We start from the raw sequence: 12,626 nt of genomic DNA on the forward strand, positions 1-12,626 counted from the left end.
TTGTTATAATTATGTTTTTCTTCTAAATTTGAGTATCAGGTGGCTGCTGCTACCAGCAAAGATGATATGAAAGCTAAAATTTAATGTCGAAAAATCAGCTAATTCAGATAATCCAAATATTTGTAGACAAACATCTAGATAATTTATTGATCACATTAGTATTGTGTAGACAGCTTTCATAATTCCCATTGCATAAGTTTTCATTGTGGACTAGTCAGCTTGATTCACTTTTAATATGTTTTGCATGTAAAGTCAGACCCAATAAAAATGTAAATTTTCATTTATTTTTTAACACTGGTTAATTATTTCCTTCCTGTACTATCAGTAAAACCCAGACCATGAGTTTTACTTTTGGAGTTAAAGGATATTGCTAATATTCTAATTAATTTATGTGCCTCTTATTGAAACAGTATGCAATACTTTAAAAATCTTAAGTATAGTATTGTAGAAAGAATAATGTTTTAAAAAATAAATGTAGTGTTGATAAGATCTGAATACATTAATGGTGAGGCTTCTTGAATAAGTGAGAAGTGTACACATGTTCAACCTGACTGAAAATTTTAATTGTTTTAAAACTACATGAGTATTTTCTTAATTCAAAATTTTAACTGTTATCAACTAAATCTGATGGTGTTCAAAGAATTTCAGTTCCTTCATGGTTTGAAAAAGATAAGTAGGGGTCTAGGAATGTAAAAATCCAGCCTTTGTTTTTTTAGTAAATGGTTTACATAACCTTTTGCTAACGTGTCATTCTTTATCCACCTGCACAAGCTAATCAGTCTTCTTTACTTCTAGAACTCTAAATTAATCTTTTCAGTAATGTCATACATGTCTAACAAGTGAACAAGCATCCTTCAGTCAGACTGTTTAGATAATGTCTCAAGTCCTTATATAAGGACATACTCCATTATTGGAATAAGCCTATTGAAAAAATTTGCAAGATCTCCTAGTCTTAATTGGAACTGGTGCCGTTTATCTTAGTCTTCATCAAATCTCTCTTTTTTTTTTCTTACACTAGATTCACTCTTTGTGCACACAATTCTATCAGTGGCTGTAAATACCCACATATTTTCTTAATCTCAGGCCTCTAGCTTCTCTTTTCACCTCTGCAAGAGGTTACATTTTATTCCTGGTCAGCTTCTTGGAAAGAATTTATGTAATGCTGGGCCTTCATGTTAAAGAGATAGATAAAGAGATATAATATCTTTTAACACTCCAATTATTTTATTTTGATGTTTAGCCAGGTAAGGTTAAAAAAAAGGAAGCTAGAAAGCAAAACTTCCCTCTTAATGCTGGAACAAATACACAATTTTACTCTCACTTTCAAAAAACTTCTGTGACTGAATAAAGATGCTTTTAATAAAGGAAAAAGCTCTCTACTTGGTGTCAGATAGTCAAGCAATATGAAAAAATTAAGATGAGCCAATTAGGAAAGGTAGATTGGACTTCAACTTTCTATATGTGAAAGACAAAATAAAAGCTTTGTATGTTTTTCACATTAAAGTGTGCAAAATTATTCTGTATAAATTAGTGTTAATCCAAATATGATCAGTTGCCATCCCTGTTTAGCTATTCACAATCTTTATGTTACAGACTTTTATTCAGAGAAGTCTTAGCATTCCTTTAAAATGTGAACTGTTAACTGTGGTTAAACAAAGGTTGATGATGTCATCAGTGGGCATTGTAGTTTTATGGAAGCAAATTAAGAAAAATTAATAGAAAGGTGTCTGGTTTCTTTTATTGTGTCGTACAAAAGTATAAACAAAGCTATCAGTCAAACGCACAGGAAAATCCCATTTGAAGAACTTGCAAATCACTTTTGGTAACAGTATATTCGATATAGTGTTAGAAAAGTTGGAAAATTATTAGCCTTCCATAGCAGATTGAAAATTTCATGTAAGGATGACTCAGGACAATGAAGGACATCACTAATTTAAAGTAAAATTATGCCAGTAAGATCATATTAACTATTGTTTGCTATTTAAAGTAAATCAGTGATCATTGTAATGGGATGAATAAAGGAACACTTCCGAAATGCCAGTTGGTGATCATAGGAAGCCTGAAAGTGCCACTTGTTTTTTCTGACGCTTTTAAGATCTGTATACCTTAAGAGGTACAGCTAAGCATAGAGACTCAGTTAACAATTTGAGCATAACTCTAACCCTAATTTAGTGTGGCATAAATGTTTCCATAATTAGTAAATTCAATAGTCGTATGTGCCAGGCATTGTGTTAAGTGCTTTAAATATTATTTGATTCTTTGAAACTCATGCAAGTTACAGATTGGGAAGCATAATTTGCCCAAGGTCACAAAGCAATGCTTTGTGCCTTATGCTCTGACAAACTCACTTCTATGATATAATCATTGTCCTATTAAATATTTTGCCAGTGGTTCTCAAAGTGTGGTCCATGCACTAGTAGATTTGGCTTTACTTAGAAACCTGTTAGAAATATAAATTCTTGGGCCCCACCCAACACCTGAGTGAGGTGAGGCCCTGCAATCCATGTTTTAACAAGCCCTTCAAGTGATTGTGACACAGGTCTAAGCTTGCAAATTTGCATTATTCATTTCTATTTTTAAGCGAAGCTCTTGGTCTTTCTTTTTGGACATCGTACAATGACATGAACTTGTTAAAAAAAAAGTGATCTTTTCATTGTTGCTTACACTGCAAAAAGATTGTATCGGGAAAAGCCTCAGCATGGATATTGGCAGTTTAACATAAACCCATTAGTTTAGTATTATCTCTGGAACTGAAATGGATTCTTAAGTCCAAGAGACTGGAATGCAATCTTTGTTTTTCTGTGAAGGTTGAGTCGATCTCTGTTGTTGCCTGAAGGTTTTTGGTAACATGCATTCTTGTGAAATTTTAAAACTTTATTGAAACAAATAAATGTATGTTTCATCAGAGTTATAGTTTTGTTTTTGTTGTTTTTTTGCATGTATGGACATTGTGAGGTGGTCCATGGGGAGACTGAATCTTTAAAGTATACTCTCTGAACTTAGAAAAATCAGTAACATTTTTCAGCTAATGGATCAGTAAGAAATCCACAATATTGCATCCCAATGAGTAAAGAAAAAAATTAAAGTCTATTTTTATCAATTTGGATCTTTTTTTTTTCTTACATGATGACATAGTTAAGTTAGCTACTTAAACTGTAGTTTTAGATTAATGAATTACTGTGAAGTTAGTTTGGGGTATTTGAATAACCCACACCCAGTTTCCACTGTTAATGTCTTAATATTAGTATGGTGCATTTGTCATAATTAGTGAACCAGTATTCATAATTATTATTTACTGAAGTCCATACTTGATTCAGGTTTCCTCAGGTTTTCCCTGTTCTTTCTTTGTTCCAAGATCCAACCACGTTACATTCAGTAGTCGTTTCCTAACGCTCTTCTTCATTGTGAGTTTGACTTTTTTTTTTTTTAAACCACGTTTTTGGTTTTTTTAATTATTTATTTATTTAAGTCAAGTTGTTGTCCTTTCAATCTTAGTTGTGGAGGGCACAGCTCAGCTCCAGGTCCAGTTGCTGTTGCTAGGTGCGGGGGGCACAGCCTACCATCCCTTGCGGGAGTCGAACCGGCAACCTTGTGGTTCAGAGGACACGCTCAGCGGCAGCTCAGCTCAAGGTGCCGTGTTCAATTTTAGTTGCAGGGGGTGCTGCCCACCATCCCTTGCGGGACTCGAGGAATCGAACTGGCAACCTTGTGGTTGAGAGCCCACTGGCCCATGTGGGAATCGAACTGGCAGCCTTCGGAGTTAGGAGCACGGAGCTCTAACCACCTGAGCCACTGGGCCGGCCAGACTTGACTTGATTTTGATGACCATGACAGTTTTGAGGATTACTAGTCAGGAATCTTTTGCTTCTTACTATGGACATTTTCAGATATACAAAAAAGTAGACAAAGTAATTACCTGTGTCTTGCCAATCTTATTTTACCCCTCATTTTTTCTTTTTGCTGGGTATTTTGTTTTTCTTTTCATTTATTTGTTTTGCTGGGATGTTAAAGTTAATTTTCAATCATTTAACCTGAAAGTACTTGAGTATGTATCTTTAATAGATAAGGGCTTAAGAAATAACCACAATATTATACCTAACACATGGAGTGCTAATTTCTTAATGTTATCTATTTAGTTCAGGTTCTCCTGAGAGGCAAGCCTGCAAGAAATTTATGGGGGGAAAACACCTGTGAGGAAAAATGGGGCCAAAGCCAGGGGAGGTTGGGAGACCTCAGTACAGGTCTGACTGATGTGAAGTAGGGCGGGAAGGGCGATGGGGGAGCAGGAAGTCTTAACCTACAGTGCATTTGGAAGAAAGTTTTCGCAAGGCCCTCAAGGCGTAGGTGCCTTCCCAGAGTAGGGCCACATCTTGCAGGAATGGGCTTGCCTTTGTATTCCTGCTCTGCTGCTGTGTTGGCTGGGCACAGCCAGTAGGCAGCAGGGCCTCAGGTGAACACCCGTGGTGGTGCGTTCAGACCACAACGGCTGCAACTGTCAGTTAAATGACTGGAGGAGCCTGAAGATGCCGGTTTTCATGGCTACCACATCATGGAATCGTTTGTATTCACATTTCCCTGGATACCTCAAAAATGTCCTTTTACTGTTAGTTTAAATAAAGAGCCAAATGAGAGCCATCCATCGCATTTGCTTAATATAGCTCAGTCTTTTTTTAACCTATAAAATCAGATTCCTAATTTTTATGCCATTGTTCAAATTGAAGAAATTAGATTATTTGCTCTGTGGAATTTTCTACATTTGCATTAGACTGATTGCATCTACCCCTCTATTTTCTGTAAATTGTTAATCAGCTGTAGAGGCTTTATTAGATTCAATGTTTCGTAGGTGGCCTGTACTTCCAACCAATTGAATCACATCAGAAGGTGCATAATGCCTGGTTGTCTCACTTTTAATGTTAACATTGATTAACAGATTAAGATGTTGTTTGCTTAATTTATTTTAAAGTTCCCCATCAACATTTTATATAGTGGTTTTAGCAAACATTGATAATTATTGCCCAGATCCAGTATATCATTAGGTATTGCAAAATGATAGTTTTCTAATTCTGTCATTCTAGTTACATTAGTTGGAATTCTTCAAAGAGAAACTTGACTTGGTTTCCCTAAAATATAGGAAAGATAAGATCACATTGATTCTTTTTTCCCCCCCAATTTTACAGTAATGGGCCAGAACCCAAGCAACCTCTGAAGCTGTTTTGTTTTAATGTATTTAATTTGTTTTAATCCATTGAAGTCCTTATTTGTTTATGTCCAAATTGTCCCAGGTTTTGCCAGTGGATGCTCCTTTCAGATTGGCTCCTGTGTCCTTTCGGTCATCAGTAGCTTCCTTGTTTTCTGGCATAAGGTGTTTCAGTCTCATCTTGTACGAGTACATTTTGTTTTCAGGACCTGGAATCAAAAGCTGGTTAAGCTACCTTTATTCGTAGAAAGTTAAAGCCTTGCCAACCATCTAAATTATCAGATACTGTAGAAACCAGAGGGCATTTATAGAGCTCTTCTTAACTAAAAGTTATAAGGACATTGAAACATTTTCCAACGTGTACTTTTACTGGAAAATTTTAAGACAGTGACAGAAATCGGCGTGTTTCTCAGCCCCTTCTCATTTTTCTTATTTGTGCAAATGGTACGCAGAGCTTTAATATATTTTGAATTTTTTTTGAAAATTTAAATCTATTCATGCCTGTCTAGAACCTTCGGGAGATTGTAGGTCAAGAGTTTTATTTTTTTGAGTAGTTAATTTAGTGTTCAAATTAGAATGCAGTCACATAAGTGTAAAAGTATAGGGATACTCATTGAGTTGGATGTGAAAAGACATCAGCTCATCTCATGTAATACGTTAAGCTAAATTCATAATAAAAATGTGGTGCCCAAATTATGGTCCCTGCCGCCCCCCCCCCCATTAAAATCTGACCCAAACTCACAGTGTTTTATTTTAATAGAGATTTCCATCTCCAGTCACATCTGAAAGAGGATCTGTGCAGAGGTGCCAGCGATTGGTAAGTTTCTGCAGCGGGTTCGGAGGCAATCCTGAGGGAGTCCCAGGCTCCTGGCGGCCCTGGATGTGAGGAGAAGTGTTGCATGATGGCTGGTGGCAGGTTGTGAAGTACCATGTGACTGAGCCACCAGGAGTTCTTGCAGTGGTTAGGATAAAGCCCACTTGCTGGCAGCCATTACATACGGGACCACCTGACAATTAATATTGGCAAAAACCCTTTCCTCTACTCCTGCCAATCCTTCCATCCAGAAAGAAGACTCCATTCTGTTATTCCGGGTGTGGAAACCAGCTTGAGCTAGAAGTCTTACATTTTGTATCTTGTGTTGGTTCACCAGTATTACTATATACGACTCTGTGCGAGGTTCTCTTAAGGTTCTACGGACACAGTCAGGAAAGACAAACCCTGGCCTACACCATTGTATTCTGTTGCCCAATAAAAGTAGACAGAGGGTTGAGGAGCGGTAGCTTCTCGGGCTGTCCTTTGGATCTTTCAAAAAGATGAGAATTGAAATTCACTTGTCTTTTGACAGATAAGTAGCCTGCATACATGTCATGGACTATAGTTAGTGTTATAAAATCACGCTGATAGGTCTGATGTTTGGAAAAAGACAGATTTACTCCCCAGGTCTTGAGAAATTGGGAATGATTGGGGATTTAGAGCACAAATTCCTATTTTCATTAATTTGTTACATGAGTTTTATTTTTGTCCCAAACGTGTCATTAATGTCCAGCCAGTGCTAGTAAGTCCTCAATGGGGTGGTCAGCCTGCACATTTTCTAGTACATTCTGATCATCTGAAGCATTTGTGATTATTCACAGTTTCTATGCTTAATTTTGTAATGGATTTCCAAATATCTGTATTCCTATACGTCATAAAATTCCCAAAGTCAACCATGGTTAAATAAAACAATTTCTTCCGGTGTTTTTCTTTCCTTCAGAGCTCTGCAATTGAGGTGGAACTAAGTACAGTGTGCTGTACAAGCTTTTCATATCTAGTTACTTGAGAAACACTTCCCCTATGGTGAAATCATCATCCATTTACTTTTTTCTTTTTTTGCAATTGAGTGGTCAGGCTACTTTATCCTTTTCCTGTGATTCTTGTCTAAAGATATGTTTTGTTTGGGAAGAACATATGTGGGGGAGTTAGATCCAATTTTGAGGATTTACCCCTTAAAACATTTCGCCTTTTATACTTAGATTTTTAAAAACTCTAAATGAAGATAAATTGGTAAGAGCTATTTCCCCTTCCCAGGATACTGGAAAAGGTTCTCTCTCTTGGTCTAAAAATGGCTTTATACAATCTTCCTGACTAACTTTTAAAAAGCTGTCTGTGTAGAAGGTGAAATAAGACTGAGGGATTGTTTTATTGACTTTGAGGTCATATGGTGATATAAATGGAATCCGATATCTTGCTAGTACCTGCTAATTGAGGACTCTGACCACTACTAAAATTAGTCTGCAACAGATCTCTTTAGAGGGAAGGTTAGAGCTTACAAAATACCTTAAAATCATAGATATAGGAAGTTGTCAAAATTTTCTAATTGGAGGAAAAGTAGAAATTAACTTTTATCCTTGCATCTTTAGAATATGCTTTCAATTCAGTGTTACAAACAAGCAGTTGTTTGGGTTTGTTTGTTTTGAATTCATATAAGAGTTTATTTGAGCTAAACTAAATGGGGAGCAAGATGTCAAATGCTCTCAGTTGAAGGCAGTTTCTTTAAGGGTGATAGCCCCTCTACTCCTGCATCCGAATCACCCCGAGTCCGTAGGAACACCCGAATGAGTCAGACTGTAATGTGCATAGGCAGAGGAGGGAAAGATGAATTCCTCAAAGGAATCGGGGGAGACTCTTTAGGATCTAGCGTATTTAAGGCAAGCTTTGAAGGAACTAGGGAGGGAGGGTTGGTATCAGTCATAGCCAAGACTATTTCGAAAAATATATTCAACATCTGATGAACCATGAAATTACACCTGAGGGCTGCTCGGTTTTTCATACACACACCTAATGAAGTGGTGGCTTCCAAGTTGGACCCACTTGAATTCAGATCCAGGCCATACCACTGTATGCTGTGTGACCTTGGACAAGTTGCTTTATAATTTCCTCATCTGCAACAAGGACAAACTAGTGCCTAACTTGGTTGGGTTATTGTGGAGAATAAATGAGATAATACATGTAAAATGTATGACACAGTGCCTGTTTATACCTATAATGGGAGAAGAATTAAAACGAAGCACGTTTTATAGTGATCTGTATGTACCAGTGAAGAAGTTGAGAATTTATAATGGTTGTCTTTCTGAAATTTGAAAAAAAAAAAAAAAAAGGTTATCGGGAAGCTCTGGATAAGTAATAAAACTCATCTGGTCTTACACTTCTGTTTTTCTAGGGCGGCTGTCTGTCCTTAGAAGTCCACTTGAAGCATGTCAGAACTCTGTCCTAAAGAAGAATGCAGGATGTGTTGATAGAAATGTAATGCAGTCTCCATAGCCCCTGGTAAATTGTGGCTACTCAAGAAACATTGAACAAAGTTTTGGGTAAAGGAAAACATCTTTTAGAAAGAGATTCTTGAGTTAGTTTGCTTGAGAAGAAAATATTTCCCAGTTAGGTCTCTCTTCCCCACAAATCCCCAGGCTCAACCTGGGCCTGTTTTCCTACCAAGAAATGTCCCTGCCCGAACTCCTGAACAAATATATTCCAGGGCAGTATCATTAGCCAAGGTGATATGGGAACTAAACAAACAGGATGAATCAGCTAGAATTCATGAAGCTTGGCCACAGGTCAATTTCTTTCTCTAGTTCTCCATCTGTTTTTCCAGGGTACCTGATTGCTGGTAATCGGTATGTCCTGATAGCAGAGAACAGGAAGCACATCAAAGCAAGAAGTTGTTTGTCTACTGACCTGCTCCTGTGTAACAAGCAGTTTTTGTTGTTTGGGATACTAGAAGGCAGTGAAACAGGATGGGCATGGTAGGTGCCTGTACTAGGGGTGATTTTCTATTACTGTGGCAGGTCGCCACAGTGGTACTTGAAAGGGCTAGAACAAAACATCTTTCCTCCTGAGTTGCGCAAGTGTGAAAGTAATGTTTGTCTTATGACCTAGAAAAAGAATCTTAACTAGAATGTGGATCTTTTATTTGTCCGATTATATGAACTAATTGAAATCATACACACAGTCTAATTCCTTTTGTTGTATTTTCTCCAACATTATATTGGATCTTCATACTTGTCCATTCTTAGACCTTACATTATCAGTGAGTATCACTCGAGTAAAATGATACTCTGCTCAGCTTAAACATGGGTGATTTACTTGTCATTATAAGCATACAAGAAATAAAGTGTAACCTCTATTAAGTTCAGAGTAGTAGCAACTTTTTTCCCATGAGTGAGATTGATGAGAAAACTTCAACGAGGCAGTTTCTTTTAAACTAAAACTATTTGGGACTTGAATTTAAATTGTTGGGTTACGGACTTCAGTTTAAATTGGCAGGGTTACCAAAGGTAACATGGATTTAAAGCAGAGAGATGGATTTTCTTAATATCTAAAAGATGGACAAGTAAGCCACTAAACAGAAAAAGAGATTACAAGGGTACTGTACTTTTAAAATATATTCCCCATTTTTCAAATATTTAGTGTACAAAGGAAAAAGCTATTTCTGAACTAGTGAAAGGCTGCTGTCTCTAGAAATAACACTAGGCATCCCTTTTCTCTCATTTGCACTCTTTCTGATGGCTACTTCAGGACGGCATTGCTTGCGGGACGCTTTCCCAGTACTGTCAGCGAATGGTGCAGAATAATTGGTATTTGATGTCTGAGTGCATTTTCTTTTGAAAGCCCTTGGGAGGTTTTCAAATACTTGTTAAATAAGCGAATATAAGAATGAATGAATGAGTGAATGAGAGACATTGGTTGCTACTTTGGCCTGACTGACTCTTATTTATTACAAGTTTTGTGACCTTTAGCATGTGACTGTACCCATGGCTGTTTCCTTGTCTATAAAGTGGAGTGAATAACACCTACCACATAAAATACTTAATAAAAGCTTATTAAATATCTGAATCACTAAATCCAGTTCAGATAGATATACTGAGTCCAATTTTCTAGGATCTGGGAATTTGCCTTTTTGCAAAATCTGGTGAGTTTTATGTGTACCCCAAATTGAAAAACCACTATTTAAACTCTGCTACATATTGGGCAGTGCATTATAGTACATGCCCAAGGTGAAAATAAAATGAATCAGACTGTCTTTAATATGTTTACCTATAAAGGATAGACATAATGTGAACGAGCACAGAGGGAACAGATTAATTCCCTGAGAGAACTGGTAGAACTTCTTAAGGCTCTACCATTGGTAAGGATTAAGCAAGAGTTTTAAAAATGCCTCGATCATTATGTGTTACAGGTAAATGCCAAACTATTGGTATTGTTATTTCCACATAGGCTTTGTCCACCCACTCTGCACATTTCTTTCTAATCTGTAAGGACTTTTCATATTTCTATAGATCTTCTCTAGCCAATTTATACACTTCTTTGGGTGACTACACTACCTTTTCTGAAAGATTTTTCTGAATTTTTACTGTTTTGTTCTGGTGACAGAGTTCCAACAGGTATGTTTTTCTTTCTGTTTCTGTAAACCAGGTTATGCATTTTCTCATTTCCAATTTTTGTGACTCTGAAAAAAATTTTCATGAAAGTGAAATTTTATTACAAACAGCATTGTACCCTGCTGTATATCCTGAGACTCATTAGATGATTTAAGAAAATTCACTTTTCTAAACTGTAGAAAAGAAATCCATTTAGTTAACTCTCATTGAGTCAGGTTTTCCTTGTGGATTACTAAGATTCTTTGCACTGCATTTACAGCTTTTCTTTTCTCCGTTTCTTTGCTTGTTAGGCATGAATAGAGAAAGAGAAAGAAGCAGGTCTGGTAAAAAGAATTAGCATGGGAACCGAAAGAAACTGCGGGCTAAAATAAGGTTCAGCATAGAGAATTCTGTTGATATTAGACAGGGTGTTACAGGTCCTATCTTGTTAGCAGAGGTGTAACCTGATGATCTCAGCATGGTTAGGGTATTGATCAGAGATTTTGACCTTTCATCCTGCCACTAACTTACTATGTAACTTGTGCAAACCAATCAGTCTACTCATGTAACAGGGAAAATGCCTACAGAATTTTGGATTCATGGTCTAAAGCAGGGGTGTCCAAACTGCGGCCCGCGGGCCAACTGCGGCCCGCGATCCATTTTTTATTGGCCCGCAGCAGATTCCAAAAATAGTTTACTTAAATAAACCAGGTGAGGCAATATGTACTTCACCTCAAGTGAGTGGCCCGGCTGTTTGTGTATTTTACCGCATATGGCCCTTGGTGAAAAACGTAGAAAAAAGTTTGGACACCCCTGGTCTAAAGGGATCGCAGTAAAAGGAATTTAAAGAATGCACTATATGGGAACACATATAGTATTCTAGATACTAAATAAGAAACCTCAAAAAGAAAAAAAAAAATGTACCTAGTCACTTAAGATATTACATGAGATGAAACTGGAAATGGGCTTTTCTCTCTCTTTTCAGAATCTGTATACCAGTAGCATTATTAGGTACTATATAAAATATTTTAGAATTAATGATTTTATATCACTTATAAAATTTAAAGAGTCTTTTTAATGCCCATTTAATAGTGTGTAAAACTGGCCTAGAATTTAAGGGACTTGCCCCAGGTTAACTAGCTAAATAATGCTGAAATGAGGGCTAAAATAGTTTTTCTGATTTTAGGTTCACCAAATGACACGCTCTAAGCAGTGAACATTTTTGTTCTATTTCTAGAAGTCTGAGGTGTCTATAGTCTGCTATCATGTTATCATCTGTTTATTTTTTGTTTTTAAGGCAGATGATAGATTGTTAAAGCAAAACCAAAACTTTGGGACTAAGCAGGGACCTTCTGAATCATAAGGAGGAATTCTTCATGTTTGTAGCACAACATCCCCATTCCCTGGCATAAAGGAGGCAAAAACTTAAATTGTAAGCTAAATTTAAATTCAGGAAAAGTAGAACACTGATCAGATGTGTAGTCACCACCCGCCGAGACCTTGGATGTGTCATTTGCCCTTCCTGAGCCTCTCTTTCCTAATCTACAAAATGGTCATAATACTATCTCTTTCTATATCATGCAGGTGCTTTTGAGGATCAGAATTATTGGGGAAGTTTGTAACATGAGCTATAACAGTATTAGTGGCTTACCACTAATATGAAACCATACATAGGAATTATAGTATTAGTTCTATTGTTAGCAAAAGAAATTGACTTTATCCTTTAGAGGTAAGTCTTGACTTTAAAAGAAGTTAAAAAAAAAAAGTTCTAAAATCCTGTGGGTTAAAAGAATCGGAAAGCTATTGGTTGTCAGAATCAAAAGGGAGGTTTTTAATTTAGCTTCTAAATCACCAAAAATACGCGTATAGAGCAGATAAAAAGGAAAGCTTATGTTCACAGATTTCACAACATACAGAAAGAATAGGGGAGGCAGGGGGGAGAAAGGCTTTAGTGCAAAACTGGGTACCAGAAAAGCAAACACTCTCCTGAATTCTACTCTACTATTTAAAGCCCCTGAGCACGCCAAGTCTGACT

Source organism: Rhinolophus sinicus, linkage group LG02 (genome assembly GCF_036562045.2).
Source record: "Rhinolophus sinicus isolate RSC01 linkage group LG02, ASM3656204v1, whole genome shotgun sequence".
In the NCBI taxonomy this organism is placed as follows: Eukaryota; Metazoa; Chordata; class Mammalia; order Chiroptera; family Rhinolophidae; genus Rhinolophus; species Rhinolophus sinicus.